Source organism: Ursus arctos, unplaced genomic scaffold (genome assembly GCF_023065955.2).
Source record: "Ursus arctos isolate Adak ecotype North America unplaced genomic scaffold, UrsArc2.0 scaffold_12, whole genome shotgun sequence".
Lineage (NCBI taxonomy): Eukaryota > Metazoa > Chordata > Mammalia > Carnivora > Ursidae > Ursus > Ursus arctos.
This window is the reverse complement of record NW_026622786.1, coordinates 3,501,833-3,527,953: the sequence shown is the minus strand read 5'-3', so window position 1 is coordinate 3,527,953 and position 26,121 is coordinate 3,501,833. Positions and strand designations below refer to the sequence as shown.

The following is a 26,121-nucleotide window of genomic DNA, read 5'->3' as shown; positions in this document are numbered from 1 at the left end:
AGTATATTTTGAATACAAGTCCTTTATCAGATAGGCACTTTGCAAATATTTACTCCCAGATTTTGGCTTGTCTTTTGACTCCCAAAACAGTGTCTTTTGCAGAGAGGAAGGACTTTATTTTAATGAAGTCAAGCTTAATCCATTTTTTCATACATGGATGATGCTTTTAAATTCATACCCAAAAAGAGTTACATGAGAATGAATTTGAAGAACAAAGGGGGCATTTGTAGAGACCATCCCCTGTAGAGAGAAGCAAGAGATCCTGAGATCCTTCCCAACCTATCCAGCACTTCACTGTTGCCAGACCTGAGAATTGGCAAGAGATAGATAATGGGGATGGTAGTGGGGGGGGGGCAGAGTACACATCACACAGGTATCACAACATTGTAGTGAAGGAATATGAGGACACCAGGTGGTTTTAGGTTACAGGTATGTCAGATTTAGGCTGTGGAAGGGTCCCTCAGGATGTAGTGAGGCAAATGGATTAGAGTAGACCCACCGGCTGTGAGGATCCTGGCTTCTTACCTGGTTGTATTAAAGGAGGAAAGAGTTGATGGATGGAAGGGTGCAGTCAAAGTGGCAGTAAGCCAGCGGTGCACCCAGTCAAGTTAGGCAGTATCTTCTGAGAATACTGGGCATATGTGTCTGTGCCGGAAGGATGAGAGAGCATATCCTAAGAGGGCAGCAAGATCTGGTTTGGGCAACAAGATGGTTGTTGGTGAAGATACATATACTAGGTAGGGGTAGGAACAGATTTCGGTGTTGTTTTGGTGACTGACTGAAACACTCGCACTGTGCACTACCTACTACTTTTTGGGAGAGGCTGTGCCTGGGTCTGATCTGAGTGTCGAGGTACAGAAGTTGGTGGTGTGTGATGCTGACAGAGAAGTCACTGGTGCATCAAGTTGCAGCTTGTGTGACCCTGAGATGAATCAGGAGTTGTTAGCTGGAAGTGCAGGTTTGTAGTTTCGAAAGAGACGTGGGAATAAATGTATGCCTGGTCCACGTAGGTGGTAACTGAAAGCCTGTTGGCCAGAGCCAGTGTGCATCTTGGGTGTTGGACAGAGGCCAAATGGAACCGAAGTTCTTCAAGGTTGAGGAGAAGGTACTTTTCCTTATTGAGCTCAAGTTTATGACTCAGCCTCCACATAGCTTGCCTTCTAGCAAGAGAGGCATCACTGCGCCTTTCTCAGAGTTGTGTTGTGATCCGACGAAACGGTTTATTTTGCTATTTTGTTCGGGAGTCCCCACTTCACGCTGTTGCCTGAATGAAAGTGTCCTTCTGAAGCCTTTGCTTTTGATGCCTGTGGGTTCGTTAGTCTGTCCTCGGAAGACATCCGTGTAAACCTACTCTGGAGCGCTTTCGTTTCCCCGTGCCCCATCCGACGGTCACTCCGGAAATTCTTTGAAGAGAAGCACCACGCGTCTTCGTTCGTGTGAAGCATTGGTGGTTCAGTGGTAGAATTCTCGCCTCCCACGCGGGAGACCCGGGTTCGATTCCCGGCCAATGCATCCTGTCTCCTCCTTTTTTCCCGCCCCACCGGCGACCCGGGTGGGTGCCTCTCCCCCTCTGCTCACCCGCAGACCTCAGACCTCCCACGAGGCGCCCCATCCTCGCATTCCCCATGGCACAGGCCAAGTCCTGTGGTTTCGTGATTCTGGCCGCCAAAATCCGTAGGGTATTTCTGAGCAGAAAGCAATAAGGAGTCGATCCACACCGGGGCCGGGCCTAAGTGGAGTAGCCGTGGGCGTGCAGCGCAGCAACCACCGCACTCGCGAGTTCTTACCCGTCCACCTGCAAGTGTCTCCGCGGGGTTTGCGGTTGAGACTATTTGGACCTAAGACCACAGTTACTTTCAGCCTTTCCCCTGCAGGACCCACGGAACCCAAAGAGCCACCAGGTAGGTCACCGATGCCCGTGCTGGACCTTGGGTCGGCCGCTGGGCCACGTCTCACCACGGAGCGAGGGCAGAGACAGGAAGGTCCCCGGAGGGGAGCGGCCGCGGGGCCGGCGGACACCCCAGTGGCCGCGGCGGCGTCGGCGGCCCAAGGAAGGCGGAGGAGCTGGTGGAGAGGGACCCGCGTGGACGCGAGGGGAGCTACGGCCAGAGGCCCCTCGCTCGCGCCGCTGCACCGCAACACCAGCGACCGGGTCCGTTCACGTCGTCAGCGGCCGCGGCCTGCGCTCCACCCGCCCGCGCCTCGCGGTTCCGGGGAAGGATGCCGCGTGCCCGGCGATGCGCCTCAACAGGTGTTGGCCCGAAAAGTGTATTTGTAAAAAGGGAGAAGGAGCTAAAGACTCTGGGAACTGTTGACCCGGATTTGTTTTCTAGCTCCTGGGCGCTCCTTGGGAGGGATTCCGATTTGAGGGTAGTAGGGGCGTGACTACGTTAGACACTACCGGTGATTAATTCTCACCCGAAAGTCTTTGGAAGATCCGCCTACCTAACAGTAGCTTAAAATCGAAGGTTAGTGACATTGACGCCCAAAGAAACTTGATTTAGGGGCCCCTGGGTGGCTCAGTCGGCTAAAGCCTCTGCCTTCTGCTCAGGTCGTGATCTCGGGGTCCTGGAATGGAGCCCTGGGCTGGGCTCCTTGCTCAGCGGGGAGCCTGCTTCTCCCTTTCCTTCTGCCCCTCCCCCAGCTCACGCTCGCCGGCTTGCTCGCTCGCTCGCTCTCTCTTTAATAAATAGGTAAGAGGCACCTGGGTGGCACAGCGGTTAAGCCTCTGCTTTAGGCTCAGGGCGTGATCCCGGCGTTATGGGATCGAGCCCCACATCAGGCTCCTCCATTATGAGCCTGCTTCTTCCTCTCCCACTCCCCCTGCTTGTGTTCCCTCTCTCGCTGGCTGTCTCTATCCTGTCGAATAAAAAAAGAAAAAAAAAATAGGCAAAATCTTCTAAAATCTTAAAAAATTAACTTGATTTATTCAATCCCAAGAGTTTTGTTATTCGGAGACTGTCTTTCTACTTTTGAGCGTAAACGATGCGATACTATCTTGGAACCACCGAAGTTGTTTTAGTCATGAACTTATTTTTAAACTCTTGGAAATCTGGGGGGGGGGGAATTAAAAATTTTTTTTTTGGAAATCTGAAATTTTAATGAATAAATTCTGAACTGTGATATACAATTTTCTCCGTAAACAGGAATCAGGATTTAGGCCGTGGCGGTCCGTCCGGGGAGGGAGGAGGAGTTCTGATTTACGTCATGGATTACTCACTCGATGGAGTACAGGTTTTAAGGACCATAACATCCCCCCAATTTCCCCTTTCCTGGTTGCTGTGGGTGGGGGGGGGGGGGGAGAATTGTCTTTGCCTCCCTTCCTTACCCTCTCCTGGCCTGTGAGAAGCTTGCTCTATATTCAGGCGGTCTCCCCTTCCTCCCCCTCTTCCTTCCTCATCTTCAGTAAGGAAGCAGGAGGAAAGTTGCAGGGGAGGGAGGAGACCACAAGGACAGGACTGCAGGAGAATTTTTGGAGAGCTTAGAGGAGAGGAGGAAAAAGGAGCTGTGGCTTGTGAAACAAGCAATGAGAAAGCAAAGAAGAGATCTGAACGGTTATGGCTCCCGCCTACAGCCTTTTCAGGGTATTCAAATAATAGGACTAAAGGAGTTTAGCCTTTACAGGTATTTTCTCTTCTTTTCTTAAATAAAGATTTTATTTATTTATCTGACAGAGAGAGAGCACAAGCAGGGGGAGCGGAAGAGGGGGAAGCGGGCTCCCCGGGGAACAGGGAGCCCGAGGTGGGGCTGGATCCCACGAGGCAGGGCTCCATCCCAGGAGCCCGGGATCATGATCCCAGCCTAAGGCAAGGGCCCAGCTGACTGAGCCACCCAGGCGCCCCTACAGGTATCTTCAGTTAGGGTTGGTTCTTGGAGAATAAATAGTCTTGGGCTCACATCAACCCAAAACTCAACTTCATGGGCCTGGTCTGCATAGGATTGTCTTTGGAGGTGTATAATAAAGAGTAATGTCCACACCTTTCTTTTGAAACAAAATCTTGGAATCTCTACAGCATTCTCTCTGTCATAGATTCATTGGGGTGGCGGGGTGTGGGGAGGACTGGGGGTGGTGGTGGGGGGAGGGGGTGGTTGTTGAAAAATTGTGACATACATAAGGTAGAACGCACGGAACCTGTATGTATCGTACAACAAGTGACTGTAATGCACGCAGCTGTGTAAGCTACACACAGATGACGGCGTAAGCTAGTATCGGCCCTTTCCTGCACCATGCCCCTGCTTTACCCGGTCATAACCTTCTGCCTCACCCCCTACTCCCATTTAATTGTTAGCGGTGCTGTTGTTATTTTGCCTATCTGTAATGTTCTCTCATTAGGGTCCCGTTTGGAAAGCCCTTCTTGGTGGTGAATTTGAGCACCATTACCTGTTTGTTAGCCGCTTGAATTTTCTCCTATGCTTCCCCCCCAACCTTGGTGATTTTCCTATAGGTCTGTCTTTTTTCCGTTACCAGTTGATTATGCTGACTGCAGATACGTTGGCCCAAACTGTGCCTTGACTTTTTACCCTTGATTCTGTGCTGTGATGAACAGAGATCCTTGAAGTAGTTGGCTTAATTAGCCTCTTCATTAAGAATTAGTCTTTTTGTCTTATTTTTAAAATCCTTGCTTACCCTTGAGATCATGGGAATACCCTGCTCATTAATACCAACCAAAATAATTTGCGGCTTCATTTCACATTTTGGTGCCTAATCCACATGGAAGTGACTTTGGTCGTGGTGGAGGTAGGGATCATATGTCATCCTTCCCCTGCCCCCCCCCCCGTACATGGGATTGAATTCTTATATGCTATAATCATTGAACATTTATAATGTTTTTAATACCTCCGGTTTTTGAATCTTCAATTTAGCCTGCTTTCTCTATTTGTGTATATACCAAAGAAACTCGATTCTCTTAATAGTTCTAGTAAGTTATTTCATATGTATAAATAATTATAGTACTCTTTTTTCCATTTTCACTTCTCATACTTTTTCTTGCCTTTTCTCACCGGCTAAGTTCTCCATCACAGTGGTGAAGAGAAGTGGTTGCGGTGGGCCTCTGTGTCTGCTTCTTGCTGGTTCCTAACTGGTAAGGGTAGGGGGAAACTGTCAGTATTTTATCATCAACTGTCATGTGTGCTGAAGGTTTTTATTTGTTTGTGTTTGGTTTGGAAGCTACCCTTTAGCAGATTAGGACTGTTCTCTTCTCTTCCTCTTACGCTAAGAGGTTTTGAACAATCATAAACTGATAATGAATTTTTTCAAACACCTTTTCTGTGCTTTAGTGATTCTGATTTTCCTCCCATAAGTTGTTAGTGTGATGAATTCATGTATCTTCTAATGATAATCAAATGTTTCCCCAGCGTAAGACCAATTTTGTCATGACATATCTTGCAATAGATATTTTGATCCAGTCTTTTAAAGAATTTTTGCAGCTATGTATACTCAGCAATAAGTGAGGCCTGTAATTTCTGTTTTTCACATTGCCTTTTTGGTTTTTGGTTTCAACCCAAACTCATAAACATAAGTTGGGGAATTCTGCCATCTTTTGATGCTTTTAGAATTTCTTTGTTTTTGGAGTCATTTCTTCTAATGAACTTTTTTGGTCCTTGAGCTTTCTTTGCAGGAAGACTTTGAGTTCTAATTAAAAAAAAAAATTAATGCTTGTAGGACTAGTCCTCCTCCCCACCCCTGCCCAATTCACTATTGCCATATACCTACATGCCCTCTAAAACTTTTAATTGGTTGACGTATGCGTGTTTGTGATACTCATTTATTGTTTCCTTACGTCTGCCCATTCAGTAGCAGTGACTTCCTGCTTCCCTCTTCCCAGTTTTATCTGAGCGGTCTTTTCAAAGATCCAACCATTGACTTTTCTCTTTTGTATATCTATTTCTAATTTTCTCTCTTACTTTCCTTTCTTCTTTAATTTCTAATTTTCAAATTCCTGCTTTTATATTTAGTTTCTGGTCCTAACTGCTTTGGTTGTTCTTGTTATTTTTTTTGGTTACTCTCTGAGATGGAGGTTTAGCTGGTTAGTGATCAGCCCTAATTGTCATGAATTACATTTAAAGCCATGTATTATCCTCTGAAGACTGGTTTCACCACACCTTGTGCAGTAGCTGCAGTCTTTTCAGTTTTGTTTGCTTCAGAATTATTCCCTAATTTCCATCTGCATGTCTACTCTGATACAAGCATTGAGGGAAGTATCTCTGAAATTCCAGATACCTGAGGTTTCATCTTATGTCTTATGACTGAATTCTAGATGCTAGCTGAGTCTCTGGAAATGTTATTGGAGGGCACTTCTACAGCCCTACGATGAGTGTGTTCTCCTTTGAATATGTTCTCCTCTGTCAGGCTCTTAGAGTTTGTTACCTGCTGGGAAACATACCACACCAAGTTGATAGCCTGGGGTCTGCCGGACTACCCAGGCTATGTACCCTCAAGGCTACATCCACTAGAGGTCAAGCCCGTGGCCACAATTTCCTCAGGGGCCTTTTTACTTAATGTTTAAAGATTTTACTGTCAAGTAATCTCTACATCCAACCTGGGGCTGGAATTTACAACCCGGAGGGGGATCCAGTGTGGCACGCTCTACCGGAGTGAGCCAGCCAGGCACCTGCTTGCTTGTGTGCCTGCTTACTCAATCTATTTATTCTCATGGGCTTTTTAAACTTTCCTTTACCTTATACTGCTTGTAGTGCCAAGGCTGCCTTGTCCAAAGAGCCCTGAGATTTGAAGGGGAAGGACTAGGGTCACCCTTCCCCCCAAGGGCTTAAGACTTTAGGGTCCCATCTTAATGTAGTGAGGATCTCCTTCTCAAGTGAGCTTGGGACTGAAAGTGTCGATTTCTGTGCCAAGGCTGCCTTGTCCAAAGAGCCCTGGGATTTGAAGGGGAAGGACTAGGGTCACTCTTCCCCCCAAGGGCTTAAGACTTTAGGGTCCCACCTTAATGTAGTGAGGATCTCCTTCTCAAGTGAGCTTGGGACTGAAAGTGTCGATTTCTGTGCCAAGGCTGCCTTGTCCAAAGAGCCCTGGGATTTGAAGGGGAAGGACTAGGGTCACTCTTCCCCCCAAGGGCTTAAGACTTTAGGGTCCCACCTTAATGTAGTGAGGATCTCCTTCTCAAGTGAGCTTGGGACTGAAAATGTCGATTTCTGTGTTCCTAGCCCTCAAGGTCCCCGAACAGAAGACAAAATAAGCTATCCTGGCAATCCACCTAGGAGCAGAAGCTTTGATGCCTCTGTTTTTACTTTTTGCACGAGCACCTGCAAATGTTACGTGGCAAGCTTGCCATCTACCTTTAGACTCTTTTTTTTAAAGCACGGTACCGATCAAGCTCAAGGAAAAAGAAACAAACGAACACCAAAAAACGCTCGTAATCGGAAATGAAATAGACTGTATTCTCCGACTTCGAAAACTCTGCATTTATCGACAACCCTAGGAGGAAAAACACACGTGGGGACTAAAAAAGACAACCAGGGGGTCAAGAGCACCCAGGCCGAAACGGACAAAACTCCCTGTGAGACAACCACCAACAGAACCATAGAAACCTTGCCCAGCGGGCTCGCGCCCCCACCTGCAGCCTTCCATCCCTCCACGGTACACTCAGGGTCACCACCTTCCCCTCCACCCAACCGCCGCCATTCTTCCCAACGCTCCCGAAAGGAGTTCAAGCGACGCCCCGTCCCCCCACATCACGCGCCTCACGGGAACCCACGAGTTCGCCCCTTCGACCTTCCGCCTTGCGGCAGCGGCTCCACACCCAGCGCCCGGCAGCCCCTGCGCGGCCTCAGCTCCACACCGCGCCTGCTGCCTCTGCGCTCTGGGGCCGCAGCGCCTCCCCCGGCCCCGGCTCGCTCTCTTCGTGCCTTCCAGTAGACGTCGCGTTGACCCCCAAAGGCCTTGGGAGCCAGTGTCGAAGGGAAAAAAGGAAATGTGCCCCGTGCCTGGTAGAGTGTGCAGGGTTTAAGTGCGGCAGTCCCTGGAGAAACAGTGGGCTTTGACTGTGGCACCGTCGTTCTGGCATCCTAGGGTTGAGTTTGACTGCTGCGGGCTTCGGCTTACGGAAGCAGTAAGAGCTTCCCATTTGGTGCACACTTCCCTTGCTACCTTCGTGGGGTCAGTTAACAGCGCCTCCCTACACCGCTTCGTCTGCGAATGGGACAGCCTTCGAGGAGGACCCGCTCGCCTCCCGGCGCTCCCCTGCCTCTCAGTCCTCGCGGGTATCGGGTCCAGGCACGTCTTCCGAACGCGGAGTAAGCCTTTTCTGCGCGAACTGAGCTGACGAGGCTGGGCCCACCGGCCGGTGTCGGGCGTACACACGAACACCGCGACGTGGCTTGGCCTCCAGAGATGGGTTTTTCGGAGCTCAGCCTGATCTGCGCCCCTGGGGCGACCCCACAGGGTTGGGAACCTCTGTCGCGTAGCGTAAACACGAGCCCGCTCCTTAGTGGCCCCCGGAAGTCACTTCTGCGGTCGACGGACCTGGGGACCAGCAAGCCCGGTGCGCCCCGAAGAAGGACCGGCCGTCCACCACCCCCATCCCCACGTCCCGGCCTGGGAGTTGAAGAGTCCGCGTGGTGCGGGGCGGACACCGCACCTCACCTGCTGGACTGAAAGGCAGATTTCTGCGTAAAAAGTGATTCCCTGACCGGGAATCGAACCCGGGCCGCGGCGGTGAAAGCGCCGAATCCTAGCCACTAGACCACCAGGGAGCCGGTTGGGGGAGAGCTCCTCTGGCTGCCCACGGGAGTGACATTTTCCCCCTGATCTGTGGAAGGCCTTGGGCCTTCAGGGAGGTCACCCGTCCTCCCAGGAGCGCGCTTTCAGTAAGGACGTTCCCTCCCAGCTCTCGCCAAAACAAGAGCCCGCAGGAGATGCCCCGAGGGCGGCCAGGTCCGCAAGGCCCACAGCGAGTCGCCCCGGCCCGGCCCGGCCGCCCCTCAGAGCGGCCCTGGAGACGCGCCTTCGCGAGGCCGCGTGCGGACACGAGGTAGCCGCGAGGGCGCGGGAGGGGAGGCGCCCGGCGTGAGACCCCGGCGTCCCCAACATCACCCGGTGGACTCCGGGGGACGCAGCAACCGAGGCCGCGCGTACGGACCGCTTTCAAGGAGGGCTCGGCGGCCGGGAACTGGATTCCGGATTTATGCCCCCCACCCGCCTACAACCTGCTGCCCCCGCAGCTTACGCTACCGCACCTGAAGACTTCCTCGGAGCCCCTATAGACCGTGCAATGTGCCAGTGGCACCAGGAGACACAAATAGGGAAAGGGGCTGAGCTGGGAGACCGGAAACTGACCCACAGCTGACCTGGTGAATTCGTTTTCAATAGAGAGTTCAACGGGGAAAGGAAATAGGTTCAATCAACGGGGGCGGGAAACAGCTTTATTTCTACCTCATGCTACACACAAAAATTAATGGGAGGTGCCTCGCGAAACATAATAGTTAAAGGCATAAAGCATTTTTTGAGGATACTTTGTGACTTGGTGGTAGGCAGAGATTTACTAAACAAGAACCAGGGGGAAAATGTATATATAAAAAAAAGACATTTCAAGTTGGACTTCATCAACATTAACAGCATCTTCTCATCCAACGAGGCCACCAAGACAGTGAAAACAGCAAGGCACAGACAGGGAGTAAACGTTCACAAAATATATCTGACAAAACGAGCAAGCAAGCCCGCAAACCTGTAACTATAAGGTAAATGAGCTCCTTCAAACTGATCATTAAAACAGATCCGACAAGTCAAGTTTTTTAGATGGGTAAGAGACAGGAACAGAGCCTTCGGGCAAGAAGACACACGAGGCCTGCAAAGCACGGAAGAGTGCTCAATATTTTTAGCCGCCAGAGAAATGGATATTAAAATCGCAGAGATAGCACTGCTCCCAGCAGCACGACTAAAATTATAAGGGTAGGAAACGCCCAATCTTGGCAAAGATGCGGAACAAGCACACTCTCAGCGGTATCCCGATGAATACCATGTGGCGTGGAAGGGGCTGCCGACAGGCATTTTCAAATCCTTGAGGCTACGCCACGACTGACTAGAGAGGTTGCTGTGATGACCACAAGGGGGACAATAGCCACGGGCTGAGAAAGTCCCCTGAAGCAGAGATTCCCAGCAGCCAAGGTTCGAGGCGCTCAACAGGTCTGCGGAGGTGACACTTATCGGATGGAAAGTCGTCTCTGGTCTTTGAAGATCCTTAGGGTTTTTTGAGGAACACAGAGACGCCATTTCCTAGCAACGACAGCCCACGGGGCTCCTGGCTGGACAGTTGGGGACGCGGGGACTTGTCCTCATTTGGAGCCGCGCTGAAGATAAGCCCTTTAGTTCAGTTTCCTTGCGCTCAGAGTCGGAGCGGAGAAGGTCCGAGGTTAGCGCGGAGTGGAGTTTTCCTTCCCTTCGGGTGAAGAAGACCTCCTGGCGCGGCGGCCGGTGGCCGTCGGGAAGCAGGGCTCCCTGGCCCCCAGGTAAGGGACGGGCCGGGCGGGTTTAAACGCAAAGTAAAAGGGAGGGGCAGCGAGCAGCTGGGAGGACTGCCGTGACTCGGATTCGAACCGAGGTTGCTGCGGCCACAACGCAGAGTACTAACCACTATACGATCACGGCGCGCCATCCTCCCGGCGGCAGGCTCTGCTGTCGCTCTAGGACTTTTGACGCAAAGTCATTCCAGTTACTGCGCCGTCTTCTTTTCGGACAAACTGCAGGTACTGGCGCTGCGGTCCCTTTCCTAGCCGCTCTCAGGTTTTCCTTCCCTTCCTCTCGACTCTCCTTCGCCATGAAGACGAACCAACCACAAAAAGCATGCTCCGGTCCCACAATCCGGCTGGTGCCTCTGCACAGGCGTCCTGGGAAGTCTCCTTGTCCCTTGCCCCTGGGAACGCCTCCCGGGCTTTTCCTTGCCGCCTCTTGGCGTTTGCGCCCTTTTGACCACCCCCACCCCACCCTCTCTCCAGCTTCCCCCACACCGACCGCAGCCTAGTGGAGCGAGCGGAGCGCCAGCGGCGCCGAAGGACGGGCGCCGGCGGAACAAATGCGAAGAACGGTCCCGGGACCCCACCGGCCTTCAGCTTCCCTCCGGCCCTACTCGCCTCAGATAGGAGGCGGGTGGCTCCCCCTAGCGTTGAGTGCGTGCTTGCTCTCTACCGGGATGTGGGCGGGAGCTCCCCGAAGGTCTCTGTGGCGCAATCGGTTAGCGCGTTCGGCTGTTAACCGAAAGGTTGGTGGTTCGAGCCCACCCAGGGACGCGGCGGTATTTTTAGGAGGTAGGAAGTGTCCTTTGGCATGTGCACACCAGGAGGACCGTAGCCAAGATCAGAAAGCCACCTCGGATCCTAGAGAGGGAGAGCTCTGGGAAAACAGGTCGCTGGGAATCCGAAGTCCTCGAAAGAGTACAACCCTCCGAATGCCTCTTAACAACGCAGCTTCTGCCAATGTGTGTGTGTTTGCGCCAGTATTTATTTAACGCTTTCGTCGTACTCTTTACGTTAAGTTGATTCTAGGGTCTTATGGTTTCAGATACTGCTGTCGTCATCGGTCTCGTACTTGACAAATATTTCGACAGGGGAGAGTCCCGGAAGAGCAATTGCTCTGACGTAGTGTTTCCATGGTTTTTATATGATCCAGTTCTTTCCCTTGTTGGCTTGTTAGCTGTAACTCTCTCTCTTGTTATTCCAGCGCCTGCTTTGGGCTTCATAGCTGCATACATCTGTAACTTACCAGCCTCCCTCCCTCCAAGGGATCTCCTACGTCTTCACGTTTCTTCCCTGCCCGCCTTTATGCGCTAGCTATGGTGCTTTTTCCTTTGCATGTTAGAAACCCCAAGTCCCATCCCCACTACTTTGGTTTCATGTGCCTCGTGTTTTTAAGGAGATTTAAATAATGAGAAAGAAATCTTGTCTAGTTTCCCATGCGGTTACCATTCTGTGTCCTTCATCCTGCTGGCTACATGCAGATTCCCATCTGGTGTGGGTGTCCTTCTTCCTGGAGGACTCCTTTAACATTTCTTGTAGTGTGGGTCGGCTGGTGATGTAATCTTTCAGCATTTCTGTGTCTGTCAATGTCACTCACCTTCATTTTTGAAAGGCTGTTTTGGAGGGGAGGCATAGACTTCCTTGTGGCCTTTGAGGTAGCTCAGTGCCTTCTCACACTGCTTCCCACCAGAAAACTGACATCATCTTTATTTCTGTGTCCTATACCTGCCACGCCTTTCTCCTCTGGCCGCTTTGCAGATTTTGTTTTCTTTTTCCATGGATTTGAGCAATATAATTAGGACGTGACTAGATACGGTTTTCTCATGTGGCTTGTGCTCATCCATTGTGTTCGTCTGGCTCCTCGGATTGGTGGGTTTATGATTTTTATTATGATTGAAAATTCTTCTGTCGTTGTTTCCTCAAAAAATGCTTCGTTCTCCCCAGTCTTTTCAGGGACTCCAATCACTCATACTTTTTTTTTTTTCCTTCCCCAATCACTCATATCTTTTAAAGTTGCCCTGCCATTCACTGGCAGCCCTTTCCTTGCTGGCGCAGACATCGCATGTGTTTTTTCCACTCCCCGATACCTCCTAAAGGTTCACACAGCTCCTCTTCATCTGTTCATTCGGCCACTCTACCTAATGCCTGAAAATGTGCAGCAGCACTATAGTAAAAGTGTTTTGTGATTTATCTCTTAATGAGACATGCTCTAGGCGAAGATGATACATTAATTAAGTCGAATATCATCGGAGGAACTTAAAGATCACAATAGATATTAAAATTGCAAATTGACCTGACACATAATGGAGAAATGCGTGTTGGGATCAGACATGATACCTAAAAAGGTTTACCCCCCCCCAAAGTGTAAGAATAATTAAGTCACTACGATTTCCAGAGTTATAAGACTTAATCTCCATTAAAAAAATTATATGATGTATTTATCTTATTGAAACACATAATTTCATCTTGTATAAATTCTTTTTTTTTTTTTAAGATTTTATTTATTTATTCGACAGAGAGAGACAGCCAGCAAGAGAGGGAACACTAGCAGAGGGAGTGGGAGAGGAAGAAGCAGGCTCATAGCGAAAGAGCCTGATGTGGGACTCGATCCCGGAACGCCGGGATCACGCCCTGAGCTGAAGGCAGACGATTAACCGCTGTGCCACCCAGGCGCCCCCCTCATCTTGTATAAATTCTTAAAAAGTGTTGCAATCAAAGGGTGTTCGTTGGGCCAGCAAAACCAGTATAGGAAATTTAGGCAGCTAAGGGTCACTAGGATTTTGAAGAGAAAATAAACCCAAGACTTGTGTAAACTGGAATGCTACCTACCAATATTTGCTACAGTATTAGAAAATCTAGAGGACAACATAAAGCAGTTTTTAGATTAACGTTATGAAACCAGTCAGATGCACACAAGGAGTCCTCTTTAGAAATAGGACATGATATAAACATCTTCTATGCCATTATATATAAATTATTTAAGTCCTTTAAAGTGTTTAAAAGGACTCGAGATTCCACTTGATTTTTTTTCTTGTAGCTAGCACTGAGACCACTAATCTATAAAAACAGCGAAACTGTTTTTGTTTTTGTTTTGTTTGTTTGTTTTTATTGTTTCCCCTGAGTTACAGATTCAGCAAGAAAGGAAGTGGGATGGGAGCCTGGCTGGCTCAGTTGGAAGAGCATGTGTCTCTTGATCTCAGGATTGTTGAGTTCCAGCTGACACACCTTGGGTGTAGTGATGACCTAAAACTAAGATGAAAAGAAAAGGAAAGAGAGAGAGAGAAAGAAAGCAAGAGAGAGAGAGAAAGAAAGTGAGTGAGAGAGAGAGAAAGAGAGAGAGAGGGAAAGAAAGGAAGAAAGGGAGGGAGGGAGGGAGGGAGGCAAGAAGGAAAAGGCAAAAAAGGATGAAGGAAGAAAACCCCATCAGTAGCATCCTTGGACCCCCACCGGGGTCCTGGAAATAGCAGCTCACTCATTACCCCACTTGGGGAAGAAGCACAATTGAACACACGCCACAAATTAAGTTGCCTGTGTTTGCTTGGACTCAGACTGGAGCCAGGACCAGCTCAAAGCCAGAAGAAGATAAGACTAAGCACCATCATCACAGGGCAGCCACCTCCCTGATGGCACCAAGGCAGACAATTCTGGAAAGCTCTTGAAAACTTTCCCCTTGCCTTTGAAGTGTTTCTTTTCTGGTGCCCCTCATCCTGCCACCACAGGAAAGGATTCTTCACCTTTTGTTGGGCCAGGACCCTTTAAGATCCCTGCAGGACACAGAGAGCCAGGAGGGCAGGAGCCAAGGGGCAGCTGCACTTCCCTGAAGAGTCTCTCCCTTGGGTGGGGGCTTCTAGAGCTCAGGCTGACCCTAGACCCACTGCCCACCAAAGCCACCAGAAGGAGTCCAGAGGGCAGGCGGTCGGTGCTGGGGGCATGACAACCTAATCGTATTCCTACAAGCACAGGGCCCACCTAGCCCGCAAAATCTGGGAGAGACAAAGAACACTGGGCCTGCCTGAAGCTTCTCTACAGCCTGAAGGCAACAGGTGTCTGGTTCCTGAAGGGACAGGAGGGGCCTCCTCCAGAGGACAGTGCCCTCCCGTGGCCTTGGAGGAAAGGTCCTGCAGGGGCTGCTTTTGAGGGACATTGCCCAAGGAAAGGAGCAACAGTGGCCCAACCAATTATCTTGAGAGGTCTGCAAGGTACTTTCAAACGGTGTCCAATCGGTAGAGAGAGAGAGTGAGAAAGTAAATGTGGGAAAATGCTAACTGGTGTACTTAGGTGAGGGATCCAGGACGTTACCGCTCCTGCAACTTGTTTTGTACGTTTCAAAGTGTGTTTGTTTTATTTTTATTTATTTTTCAAGATTCTATTTATATATTTGACAGAGAGAGAGCGCACGACACAGGCAGGGGGAGAGGCAGAGGGAGCAGCAGACTCCCCACTGAGCAGGGATCCTGATGTGGGGCTTGACCCCGGGATCCTGGGATCCCGACATGAGCCAAAGGCAGACGCCCAACTGACTGAGCCACCCAGGCGCCCCTGTTGGTTTGTCTTAAAGGAGTGATAAAGTCAAGTCTCAGGTTCTCTTTAGATGAAAACCCTTGAAGCGAGGCGTTGGGTTTCTATGGTAAATGGAGGTGAGCCGCTGCCCTGGCTGCTCATCCCAGCTCTGCTCTCCTACCCAGGAGACGACAAGGACCCTGAGTCTGGACCTCTGGTATTTAGGGACTCAGTGCAGAGGCCCTTCTGCACATGTCCGTTGGTGCACACCACACTTACTGAAATGAAAAGGAAAATCCTAAGTAAGGCCACAGGGCCAAAAGGTCTCCCTGATTGGGAATCGAATTTGAGCAATAGCGTTGAAAACTCTAAATCCTATCCCATGATCACCAGGAATCCACACAGAACCCCTGCTTTGGCCCTTGCAGATGAAAACCCGACAAGTAAAGGTTGGATTTCCCAGACAGAGAGAGCAAAAGTGGGGGCGATTCCCAGCCGCCCAAAGCTCCCAGCCCCCATCTCCTGCCCCCCCCCCCCCCCCCGCTGCTCATCACCTCTCCCAGCCTCAGCGGTGCTTTGGGTTCTGAGGTCCCACCACCGGGTAACTGGCCTGTGCTGCATTGCAGTCTAGCTTTAGCCCGGTGTGTGGCCGCGCCAAGGCCACGCTCTCTTTCTGAGCCTCGGTTTCCTGGTGAGTTAAGGTGCGGACTTGGCTCTCAGCGGGTGGGGAGCAGAGAGTCCCTGGACTTCGTGACCTCCCAACTAGCTCAAGGGCTCTCCTGATGATGGCACCGGAAGGGCTCCTCTGGTGTGCCCGCGGGCTCAGGAGGTGGAGCCGGAAGCTCTTACTCGACGAGTCCCAGGGGCGCTTCGTTTTCTTTCGTTCCCTCGGGCAAATCCACGTGCGGGGCAAGCGTGCGGGGGTCGGGGAAAGCCAAGTGTGCTCCCCAGGGAAGAACTGGTTGGTTTTCAGAGCCGTGGGGCCCCGGTCAGCCAGCAGAGCCGATGGAGGCGCCAGAGGAGCAGGTTAGGGGGTTTCTGGATGCAGAGGAAACCTGAAGGGGACCTTGTCCCGCGTGCGCTCTTGGCCTGACGACCTGGCTGCGGCCTGCGCTCCACCGAGACTCGGAGCCGACGACCCCCGCCGCGTTGTTAAGCGCCGAGCAGGCTTTCAGGAAGCAAGGGGACTCCAGCCTTGCTTTGTGTTCGCTTTTCTGAATGGAAACTGGGGCTGCGCACGCGGAGGCCGCCTTGGCTGAAAGCGCGCTCCTGTGTGGGTTCAGAACAGCAGCCCTTGGGGGTAAAAGGGAAGCTGTTTCCGCCCGGTTTCGAACCGGGGACCTTTCGCGTGTGAGGCGAACGTGATAACCACTACACTACGGAAACGAGACAGCCGGCGGAATTTCCTGCCGGAACCCTGAAAAGCTTGCGGCCTGCCGCTGCTGCGGTGCCCGCCAACTGCTTTCCTAAGTGCGAAAGGCCCCTGGAAGCACCCGCGACCCTGCAGGCAAGGGGACCCCAGCGCCCCAGCGGCGCCGGCTTAGGATTCCGCGTCTCCCCATCCGGGGAAGCGAAGGCCCCGGGGACCCTGGGCGGTCTGGCTTCGTATCCGCATCAAACGCAGCCTTTGCAGATCCGGAGCGACGGGCCCCGGTGCGGAAGGCGCCCCGCCGACTCCCCAGCTCCCGGAGGGGGCGGGTCAGGTGCGTCTGAGCCCAGGCGCCCCGCCGCCCGGCCGTGGGGTCACCCGCCCTCCTGGGCCCACGGCGGCCCCTCTCGCTGCGGGGGAGGTCAGGGTTTTCGGCTCGCGGCCGCCGCTCGGCGCCTGGAATCCTCCCAGGAACCGGAGGGCGCGCTCTCCCCGGCCTCCCGGCTGCACAGCGGCGCCTGCCCTGCGCGCTCTTCCCTCGCCGGCCCTTTGGCTCTGCGCTTCTCCGTCCTCCCGGGTCCTCTCGCCAAAAGGGAGTCTCTTTGGTATTCTCTGGGCAAAAGTGGTCCCTCCGGTTCCTGCCTGGGCTGCTTTAAAGCTACTGACAAGAAGCCTGTGGCCTTGACCATCCAACAGTGTCCAGTGAAACCCCGGCCATGGGACGGAGGGCTGAAAAGGAAGCGCAAGAAACCGTTTTTAGTGGCGCAGAGCCCACGAGTGACATAGCCATGACTGGGAGGGAAGGTCTATTCCTGCCTGGCGTTTATGGATGATTCTTGGGTGGGCTGCCTTGGAGTCTCCCTGTGGCTCCGCAGCCAGACCTGAATAGGCTGGTGGTGACATTTGCTGTGGCCACAGCCACCTTCACGGAGGCCTTAAGTATTTGGAACAAAGTGAAGACGAAAAGCCTAGAAAACTAGAGTTTTAAAGTTGTTTTCTCTCTCCCTCCCCCATTCGAGTGTGGACGACGTTACCGTGTGATATTGACTGCTCCGTTATTAAAGGACAACTACTTTCCTGATATTTGGCAGTTTCTCATAAAGGTAAAAAGTATACCTACATTGGTACCTGGTAATATTGCTATTTACTTGCTGAGGAAAATGAATGCCTACATCCAAAAGAGGCTTCTGCACAAACCCAGGTGCGATGTCATTCTCCAGGCAAAGCTGGATAAAACCCACATGCCCATTAACAGAGGTGCTACACAAACCCTTGTATATTTTTAGGATGGATTGGTACTCTGTAGTCAAAACATCCACAGGACGGATAAGGCAATAACACGGATAACCCCCTCAAGCAGTGTGTTCAGGGAAAGATGCCCACCATAAAGACATTTTTGAACACCTAAAACACATGTATTTCAATGTATCTAGCAGAGAAGAGTGGTTCCCTCTCAGAAATCTTTTGCCAGGGAACTTCCTTGGTTGATGGAAATACATTGGTCTGGCTGATAGTCACAAAGGTTTATACCTTTATCACATTTTCCTGTCTGCTTTCTAGATCTCCGACCTTAACATCAAACATAAATTAACAGTGTCTTTGAATGACAGATCAGACCAGATGAACCTAACACATACATACAGAATATTCCATGCAAAAGTAAAGTTAGTTTTTAAAACCTGAGAATTCTCAAAAAGATTACTTATTTTAGTTCTGTTTAATTCAATAAACATTACACTAAATATTTAGTTCAATATTTGCTTCATATGTACACAAATAAATTACTTTCATGTATTCTATAAAACCTATGCAAAAAGCTGATACATTAGAACCTTTTACATGTCCTAGACAATGCTAGAATCTGGAACCTCTCAATCCCATTTACCCGCCTTCTCATTATCGAGTGTGTGGCATTAATTTTATTTGAACATACATTTTGAATTCATAGACATTATTGTTTGGATAGTGATATTTATTTGACTTGGCCACATATTTAACCTAGCCATCACTGCTCTTCATTCCTACCTTCATTTTCCACATTTCCCTTGTGGCCATTTAACTTCCGCCTGAAGAGTTACCTTTTGTATTTCCTTTAGTTAGGGTCAGCTGCTTACATGGTAAGGTCTTCCCTTCCTCTTGAAAGATATTTGGCCAGGGATTAGCAGCACCTAGTAGGTTGGAAATGATCTTGCTCTAGTCCTTCCCTGAGGTCTTCTTTTTCATTGTTTTTGCTGAGAATTCAGCTCCCAATCTTTGGACAACGTAATGGGAATTCGCCCCCCCCCCCCCCATCTGGGTGCTGCTATGATTGTTTTCATTTGTCTTTGGTGTTCAGCAGTTTGGGGGTGTGCCTTTTTTGTCCTTATCTGGCTTGAAGTTCATTGACCTTCTTGCACATGTGGTTGGATAGATCACCATGATTTTTCCTTTACTGTAATATCTTTCAATAGAGTTTCTGCCCCGCTTTCTGGCTCCTCCAACCTCTGAGACTTTAATTACACATGTGTTAGGCCTTCAGGACACAGCCCATATCTTTGTTACACTCTATTCTCAATTTCTCTTGCTTTTAGCTCTCTATGCTTAAGTCTGGAGAGTTTCTTTCTACTTACATATTTCCAGGTTAATACTCTCTCTTCCAAACTACTATGAAACTCACCTGCTGGCTTTTTAAAATGCCAACGATTATATAATTTATTTCTACAATTTTCATCTGATTTTTAAAATTGATTCTATTTCTCTGATGAAAATTTTTATCTTGTCATCTATTTTCTGGACAGCTGAATCATACCACTTTATCTTCTTAAAGTAATTGTGAGTAACTTTTAAGTAATTTAAGTCACCTCTACACCCAACATGGGCCTTGAACTCACAAGCCCAAGATCAAGAGTCACATGTTCTACCGGCTGAGCCAGGCCGATGCCCCTAAGACCTAGCACTTTAAGTTCCCATCTCATAACTCAATATCTCAATCACCCGTGAATCAATTTCAATGCTTTGCTTTTTTTCCCCTCTCTCTTTTCTCTCTTCCCTGACATTCCTAGAATATTGTGATTGAATGATGAACCTGTTGTGTGAAGAATGATAGCCTGTTTGGATGATGTTTCTCTGAAGATTATTCACCCTCTCCCCCAGCAGGCAGCAGAGGAACAGACCACCTCCAATCCCTGTCTAAGCTGCTTTGCAGTTTGTGTGCGCTCATGGGAAGCCTCCGTCCACAGCTAGTTTGCTCACACTGCTGCGCTGTAGAGGGCTGGGCTCCCACCTGAGACCTTGGCATGTTGCCTCGGGCCCCTCCTCTTCGGTGAATCCTGAACTTCAGTTTGTATCTCCTCAGCACCATGGTTGGGCTGAAAAGTCCCCTCTCTTTCAGCCACACTCTGCTTGCCTTCATAGCCTCTTATGTGCACATAGCTTAATTTGCAAATGTATCGAGGGGAAATTCTGTCCCAAGCAACCAGGTCACTTACCCCACTCCAGGATCCTGGCTCCTCAAGTCTGAATCCTTGGACAGCTCCACACGTCGTACCTCCTCCTCCTCTTTCTCTGTCCAGGCCTATGACATTTCTTAATGTGTTGCTGTTTTCTCTGACTCTTGTAGCTGCCTTCTCTCCAGCTTCTCAATCTCCTGTTCCTGCCAAGAACTGGCAAATGCCCCGAGGGGGAAAAGGCAGAAAATTAGTTTCATTCCATTCATTCATTCTCTTCCCTCTTCTCTTCTCTCCAGCTGAACTGATAGCTCTCCAAAGACTTCCAACAGAATTCTTCAGCTCAGACTTTCTTTTTAGGGTGAATGCTGGTTTACTACAAATACTCCATCATCACTGAAAGATGAAATCTACAACTTCCAGATAAATTATATTTACTTTTCTTTCCTTAAAAAAGGGGGGGGGGATCACTGATGCATACTTGACGTTTTCTTACAATACTTGGAGTAAGTCTGACTGGATATTAAAAGCTCTTGCTAGAAGCATGTGCAAAAGACTGTCTACCATGAGCTGAACAATCATCATGCCCGTCCAAGGTGCAAGGATTTAATGAAGTTGGATCCAGTTCCCCGCTGCGCTATCTCCACTCAGTGAAATCACCACAAAAATTAACAAGTAACCAGTTTTCCAGGTGCTGGTCACTAATATGGAGAAGAGGACAAACAAACCAGTTAACACTCCTCCTTTATTCTGAGGAACGTCGAAAGCCAGCAGTGGTACAGTTAGAAGCGGAAACCAAAGTCTTAATTATCATACTACTAACAGCTTTCTCAGAGCTTCGGTGTGTGACCGGCACACAGTTCCTCGGTGCTGCACCGTGTATAGCGCCTCTAGTCCACATAACCACCCCGAGATACTGTAGGTTATGACCACCCTTGTTGCAGATGAGAACACTCGGGCGCTGAAAGGCTGAGCTGACTTGCCAAGGGCCCCAGCCCGGCGGTGGTGAGAGCCAGCACTCAGCCAGGCCGTCTGCCTCCCGAGCCCCTGCGCTTGGCCATCATGCTGGTGCTAACTGAGAAGACTTCGCCAAAATTTCCGTCTCCTCCTTCTTGCTCAACCTCAATGATTTGAAAAGAGAGAGAGAGAGAAGATTCAAAGTAAAGCCTACAAAACATTGAGAACTAACTGATGAAATAAAGGAGAAAGAGCACACGAAACGATTTAGTCTCCCCAGAAACAGTCTTCATGGCTTCAGGGATCATGCAGCCCCATCTCCCAACCAGAAGTATTTATGAAGTTTTGATTCTTCTTAATGGTCTGAACAAGGAAGTTCCCCAGAGAGGCTAGAAAGAGAGAATGAAAGAAGAAAAGAAATGGAAAGGAAAGGGAAGGGAAGAGAAGAGAAAAAAGAAAGGAAAAGAAAAAAGGTTGACTGTGCCTTTTGTGTTCAAAGTGCAGAGGAGACAGACAGCTGAGCATTCTTGCCTACCTGACCTAGGGCAAAAGGGAGTGCTCCTGGAGTGACAAGGGGAAGGGAGGCTAGCCCATAAAAATGAGACAGAATCATGCTTCTCAAAGTTCATTAATGAACACAGCACTTCCATATTTGGCCACATCCATGTGCCTTTATCATCCATTAGCTAATATTTTCCATCCTTTGATTTACAACTTTTCCACAGTCAATTTATTTTAAAAATTGATTGTATATCAGCATTCCAACGGAAATACCGGTAGGAACTGCCACAAACAGGATGTAACTCTAAAATTACATAAAAGGAAAAAGTTGTGTTGTTATGGAATAACAACAAGCAGGGGCCGGGAGCCTCCCCAAGCGTTCCTGTGAGGCGTGGGCAGGAGCCGCCTTTAGAGTAACCTAGAGCAAGGCTGGGGCTAGAATGATCGATGCAAGAAAACCCTGGTCATGCCTGGTTTACCACTGCCCTGCAGTAGCCAGGGCATGGAATGGTTCCTCTTTACCAACCAAGGGAAAACAGGAACGTCCTCCTCTCCTTTAAAGCTCAGGGAAAGCCGGGAGATCAGTACAGACACAGGAGCTACTGGTGCCAGGGATGTACTAGAAGGACTAAAACGAATCTAATGCTGAAGAATCAGAACCTTGAAATAAACACATCTTATGTGTAACTGATGTGCCAGATGAATGAGCCAAATGTGTTTCAGACGCAGAGGCCACTGGGCATGTATGGTAATTGAGTGCTTGAAATGTGGCTAGTGCTGAGAAACTGAATTTTCACATTTGTTTCTTGTACTCCATAATTAAGTTCAAACGGCTACACGTGGCCAGTGGCCACAGTACAGGATAGCGCAGGTTAGAGAACAACCATCACCCCACGTCTGGTGAAGCTGACTAACTCATCATCTGCTTTATTTCTCTGTAGCAGTAAACAGATTAATGACACCTCACTTTTAATAACAATTCTTTTTTCTAAGATTTATCTGAGAGAGAGAGAGAGTGCACACACAGGAGCGTGGTGGGGGAGGGGCAGAGGGAGAGGGAAGGAGAATCTTAAGCGGACTGTGCTGAGTGCAGAGCCCAACAATTCACGACCCTGAGATTATGACCAAAAGCGATTATGAGATTATGAGCCAAAACCAAGAGTCTGATGCTTAACCCACTGTGCCACCCAGGCGCCCCTAATAACAATTCTGAATGGCTTTCTTCAGCTGCCTAGATACTGCTGAGTGTCAGTTCAACCCCAGGGGCCATCTCTCCTGCTGCCTCTGCTTCCTCCTCGGATCCACACACCTTCCCCAAGCGAATGAATGGGAGCCTCAGCCAGTCCTGCTCTCACAGAAAGGATCAGTCCCTTGGCTGGTCATGGGGCTCTACACAGGTGGTGGCTTCACGTCTTTGCCCCAGAGTTGCTGAAGCACTCTGTTGGCCCAATGTTGTACATTGTAGAAGTTTCCTTCTTTTTGAACTTCCTAGGACAAGAGCATGACTCCAGGCTCTGGCTGGCAGGAGGCCACATAGAGCCCCACAGTCTCTGTGTGGATTAGGTGATGCAGGAGTGAGAGAGTCGTGTCAGCCACTGTGGGTCTCTGGTAGGATTTTTTTCCCATCCCCCAGGACACTACATTTGATTCCCAAGAGCAGTGTTTTTACTGAATTTTGCAAAGCTAATTTTTCTATAGCACAGACAAGACTGCGGAACAAGAATAGAAGTCACAGAAGCAATGGCCTTTCTGGTCATTCAAGAGTAAAGACAAAGTTCTGAGGTAGGACTTAAATGGTGATGGCGAGGCTTTGACCTTTCATGGGAGCCAGAAGGCCAAGCCCAGCAAAGCTCTGGCCCCTTAGGGGCTTTGACTCTGGATGCCAATACCCTTCATTCCCCAAGTCTGTCCAGAGTGAAAGAGCATCCTAGAACAAAGGGAAAACACAACAATTCGCCTAGATCCACCAGAAGCTGAGGGTGGGACACAAAGGACCAGAGTGGAGAGTGACACAGAGCAAAGGACAACGGGTGTGCTGACTGAACACTAACTGGGAATTGGCTTTATTTAAGGACTAGAAAGGACCTGTCTTCAGATGGTCCAAGGGCTCCATTTTCCACAGAGGCCCCTCCACCCCCGAACATATTTCCAAGCTAGCTACGATGTGTAACAGAGGTTAATATGAAAATCATATTTCAATATCAGTAGTAAAGAGATTCTGAATGAGGTATCTCACTCACTGTCGACTTATAGAAATGGGAACAGTTATAAGAATGTTGTCATTAAACAAAGAGAAAAACAGGATTTATAAAAGAGACAGAAAAGACAGGAGAAAGAAAAAACCCACAGAAGGCTTGAGAATATTTTGTTTTTGTTTTTGTTTTTCCTTTCCTTGGTAAATGGATGAGCTGGAAGCCAGTAAACAGCCAGTCTGGACACTTCATTCTGGTGAAGCTGCCTACCTCACCAGGTCAATAGTTTAGGCTATTTGTGGATGCTCCCAAAAGTTCTTGAAAGTTTAGTTGTGGGATGAATGTGGTGACTCCCTGCCCACACCCCGACTTTCTTTGTGTGATACCTGCCAAGGCCCTTCCTTTGGCATCTCTTAATTAAGCCTAACTGAACTACTTTCTCCATCAGCATTTCTCAACTTCACCACCACCCCTGTTGAGTCATAATTATTCTGAAGCGAGCAGACTTGACAATGCGCACTTTGCTCTCTCCTTGACACACTTTAACAGCTGGATATCAGCCTAAGGTGCCGGTTGTGAGCAACACAGAAGTAACTGCATAGCAGAGGAAAGCCAAAAATCCGAGGACGGCAAAATATCACAGTAATAGCGTCAACTTACTTTGCCTTCCTGCCTCGGCCAAACCAGAAGAAGTATCAACTTCTCCACTCTACCATAGCCAAGTGGCTTTAAACTTTTTCAAACCAAGGCCTACTAAATATAAAGTACAAAATGTGAACCATTAAAAACCTTTACCAATGTAAGCCAACCTGAATAAGACCTGATGCAGGACCAACTGAAGTACCGAACTTTACCTGCCACAGAAATCTTCCCCATGACTTTTCCCACCCAAGAGCTCACAGAGTCATCTCCATCCCACAGCAACCCCCCCACTTCTATCAATATATGTTAATTTTTCTTGGCCTTTACTTTCACATACGTTGAATCATAAAGCATATACTGGTATTTTGGGGTGGGGAGAGAGGTATTGGTCTGATTTCTTTCACTCAACATCATGTCTGTGAAATTTATCCATGTTTTCCATGCCGTTCTTGTTTCCATATTCCTTGCATGAATTATGTCTCAATATATTTATTCTGCTCTTGGGCATTTGAGTTGGTTCCAGCTTAGGATGTTTTGAATGGATAGGAACATTCTTTTATATGTCTTTTAGTGGACATACACATTTCTCTAGGACAGCCCGTTTTAATGGAAATAAATGCCAGTCACATATAATTCTAATTTTTCTAGGAGATACATTTTTTTTAATGATTTTATTTATTTATTTATTTATTTGAGAGACAGAGAGCTAGAGAGCACAAGTGGGGGAGAAGGAGAAGTAGGCTCTGACGTAGGGCTTCATCCCAGGACTCTGGGATCGTGACCTGAGCTGAAGGCAGACACTTAAATCACTGAGCCACCCAGGTTCCCCATAGTAGATACATTTTAAAAAGTAAAATGAAAGAGATGAAATCTATTTTAATATTGTACTAGACCTACTTTATCACAACTATTATCATTGCAACATGTGATACGAACAACATTTCAGGTGTTCAGGAGTTGCATGGGGCTTGAATTCTCATTTGGACAGCACAGGACTAAGGCACGTAGCTAAAAGCAGAATTTCTGGGCCACAGTATATAACCATGAATGCATGACCCTCAGTTGACACTGCCAAATTTTTTTCCAACAGTTTTGGAATTTATTTTTACTCTTTCCAGAATTAAGCATCTCCAGAGCTCCTCATCCCATCAGCATTTGGGGTTGTCAGTCTTTTTAATTTTTTTTTAAGTCAGGTTTATAGAGATGTAATTTACATACAGTAAAATTCATGAACATTAGATTATGTTACATTCTTTACATGGTATTGTTTCTTCACAAAGCTGGATGTTGGTGGTTGCTGTGATGAAAAGCGAGCACCACGCAAAACAAAACAAATCAGTGTGTGACTAGGAATGAAGTGTGAGAAGATCTGAGAAGCCGTGCAGTGCACAACAGCAAGACATATGATTTTGAAATATCAGAACACGGAAAACAAGAAATTGCTCTGTTGAACTTTAGCAGAGAGTCAAGAGAACATGTAAGAATATGCACAGCACCACCCACATACCCACAATATACAGAATATATACGTGAACCCAGCAAGCAATAGCGTTCCCCAAGTAAAAACCTGAAAATACCGACCGGAGTCCTCAGGACAACAGACAATCAAAAAATCTCACACGCTAGATTCGTTGTCATCTATGACCTAACAGGGAAGAGGTCCCTGTCAACTACCACTCATCAGAGATTAGCCCCAGGAATTTCCTTCATAAAATTAAACCACAATTACATACCGATGCCTGCTGATAGGAGAAAATGGCGATGCACAGTGAGAGAGAGAGAGAGAGAGAAAAGAGTTTTCCAATCACCCTACTTACTGGGTAAAAGGCAAAGAGTTCACTTTCTGCTCACGAGATTCAAAAGAAGAACTGAGCCAATAGCATTAACGGTCCAGGTGTGCAGGAGGAGCCGGCAGAGGACAGGATTCTATTGGCACCAGTGAGAGGTCTCAGAAGGGCTAATTTGTGTGGACATAGCAAAAACCAAAACGGTCAGTTATCTGCATGCCAACTCACCATTGCATAGCAAGGAGAATAAGCCATACAGATTGTTTTCATCAAATAAAAGCAAA

General features: G+C 48.7%; 5 non-coding genes across 5 annotated transcripts; 2 read left to right on the top strand and 3 right to left on the bottom strand.

The window, feature by feature from the left end:
• Positions 1 to 1,441: 1,441 nt before the first annotated feature.
• Positions 1,442 to 1,512, top strand: TRNAG-CCC (transfer RNA glycine (anticodon CCC)). The gene has a single exon. It is a non-coding gene; the product is annotated as a tRNA-Gly (tRNA).
• A 7,125-nt stretch (positions 1,513 to 8,637) lies between these two features.
• TRNAE-UUC (transfer RNA glutamic acid (anticodon UUC)) lies at positions 8,638 to 8,709 on the bottom strand. The gene has a single exon. It is a non-coding gene; the product is annotated as a tRNA-Glu (tRNA).
• Positions 8,710 to 10,528: 1,819 nt separating this feature from the next.
• Positions 10,529 to 10,600, bottom strand: TRNAH-GUG (transfer RNA histidin (anticodon GUG)). Its single transcript has one exon. It is a non-coding gene; the product is annotated as a tRNA-His (tRNA).
• A 564-nt stretch (positions 10,601 to 11,164) lies between these two features.
• On the top strand, positions 11,165 to 11,238 carry TRNAN-GUU (transfer RNA asparagine (anticodon GUU)). The gene has a single exon. It is a non-coding gene; the product is annotated as a tRNA-Asn (tRNA).
• Positions 11,239 to 16,277: 5,039 nt separating this feature from the next.
• On the bottom strand, positions 16,278 to 16,350 carry TRNAV-CAC (transfer RNA valine (anticodon CAC)). Its single transcript has one exon. It is a non-coding gene; the product is annotated as a tRNA-Val (tRNA).
• Between the last annotated feature and the right edge of the window lie 9,771 nt (positions 16,351 to 26,121).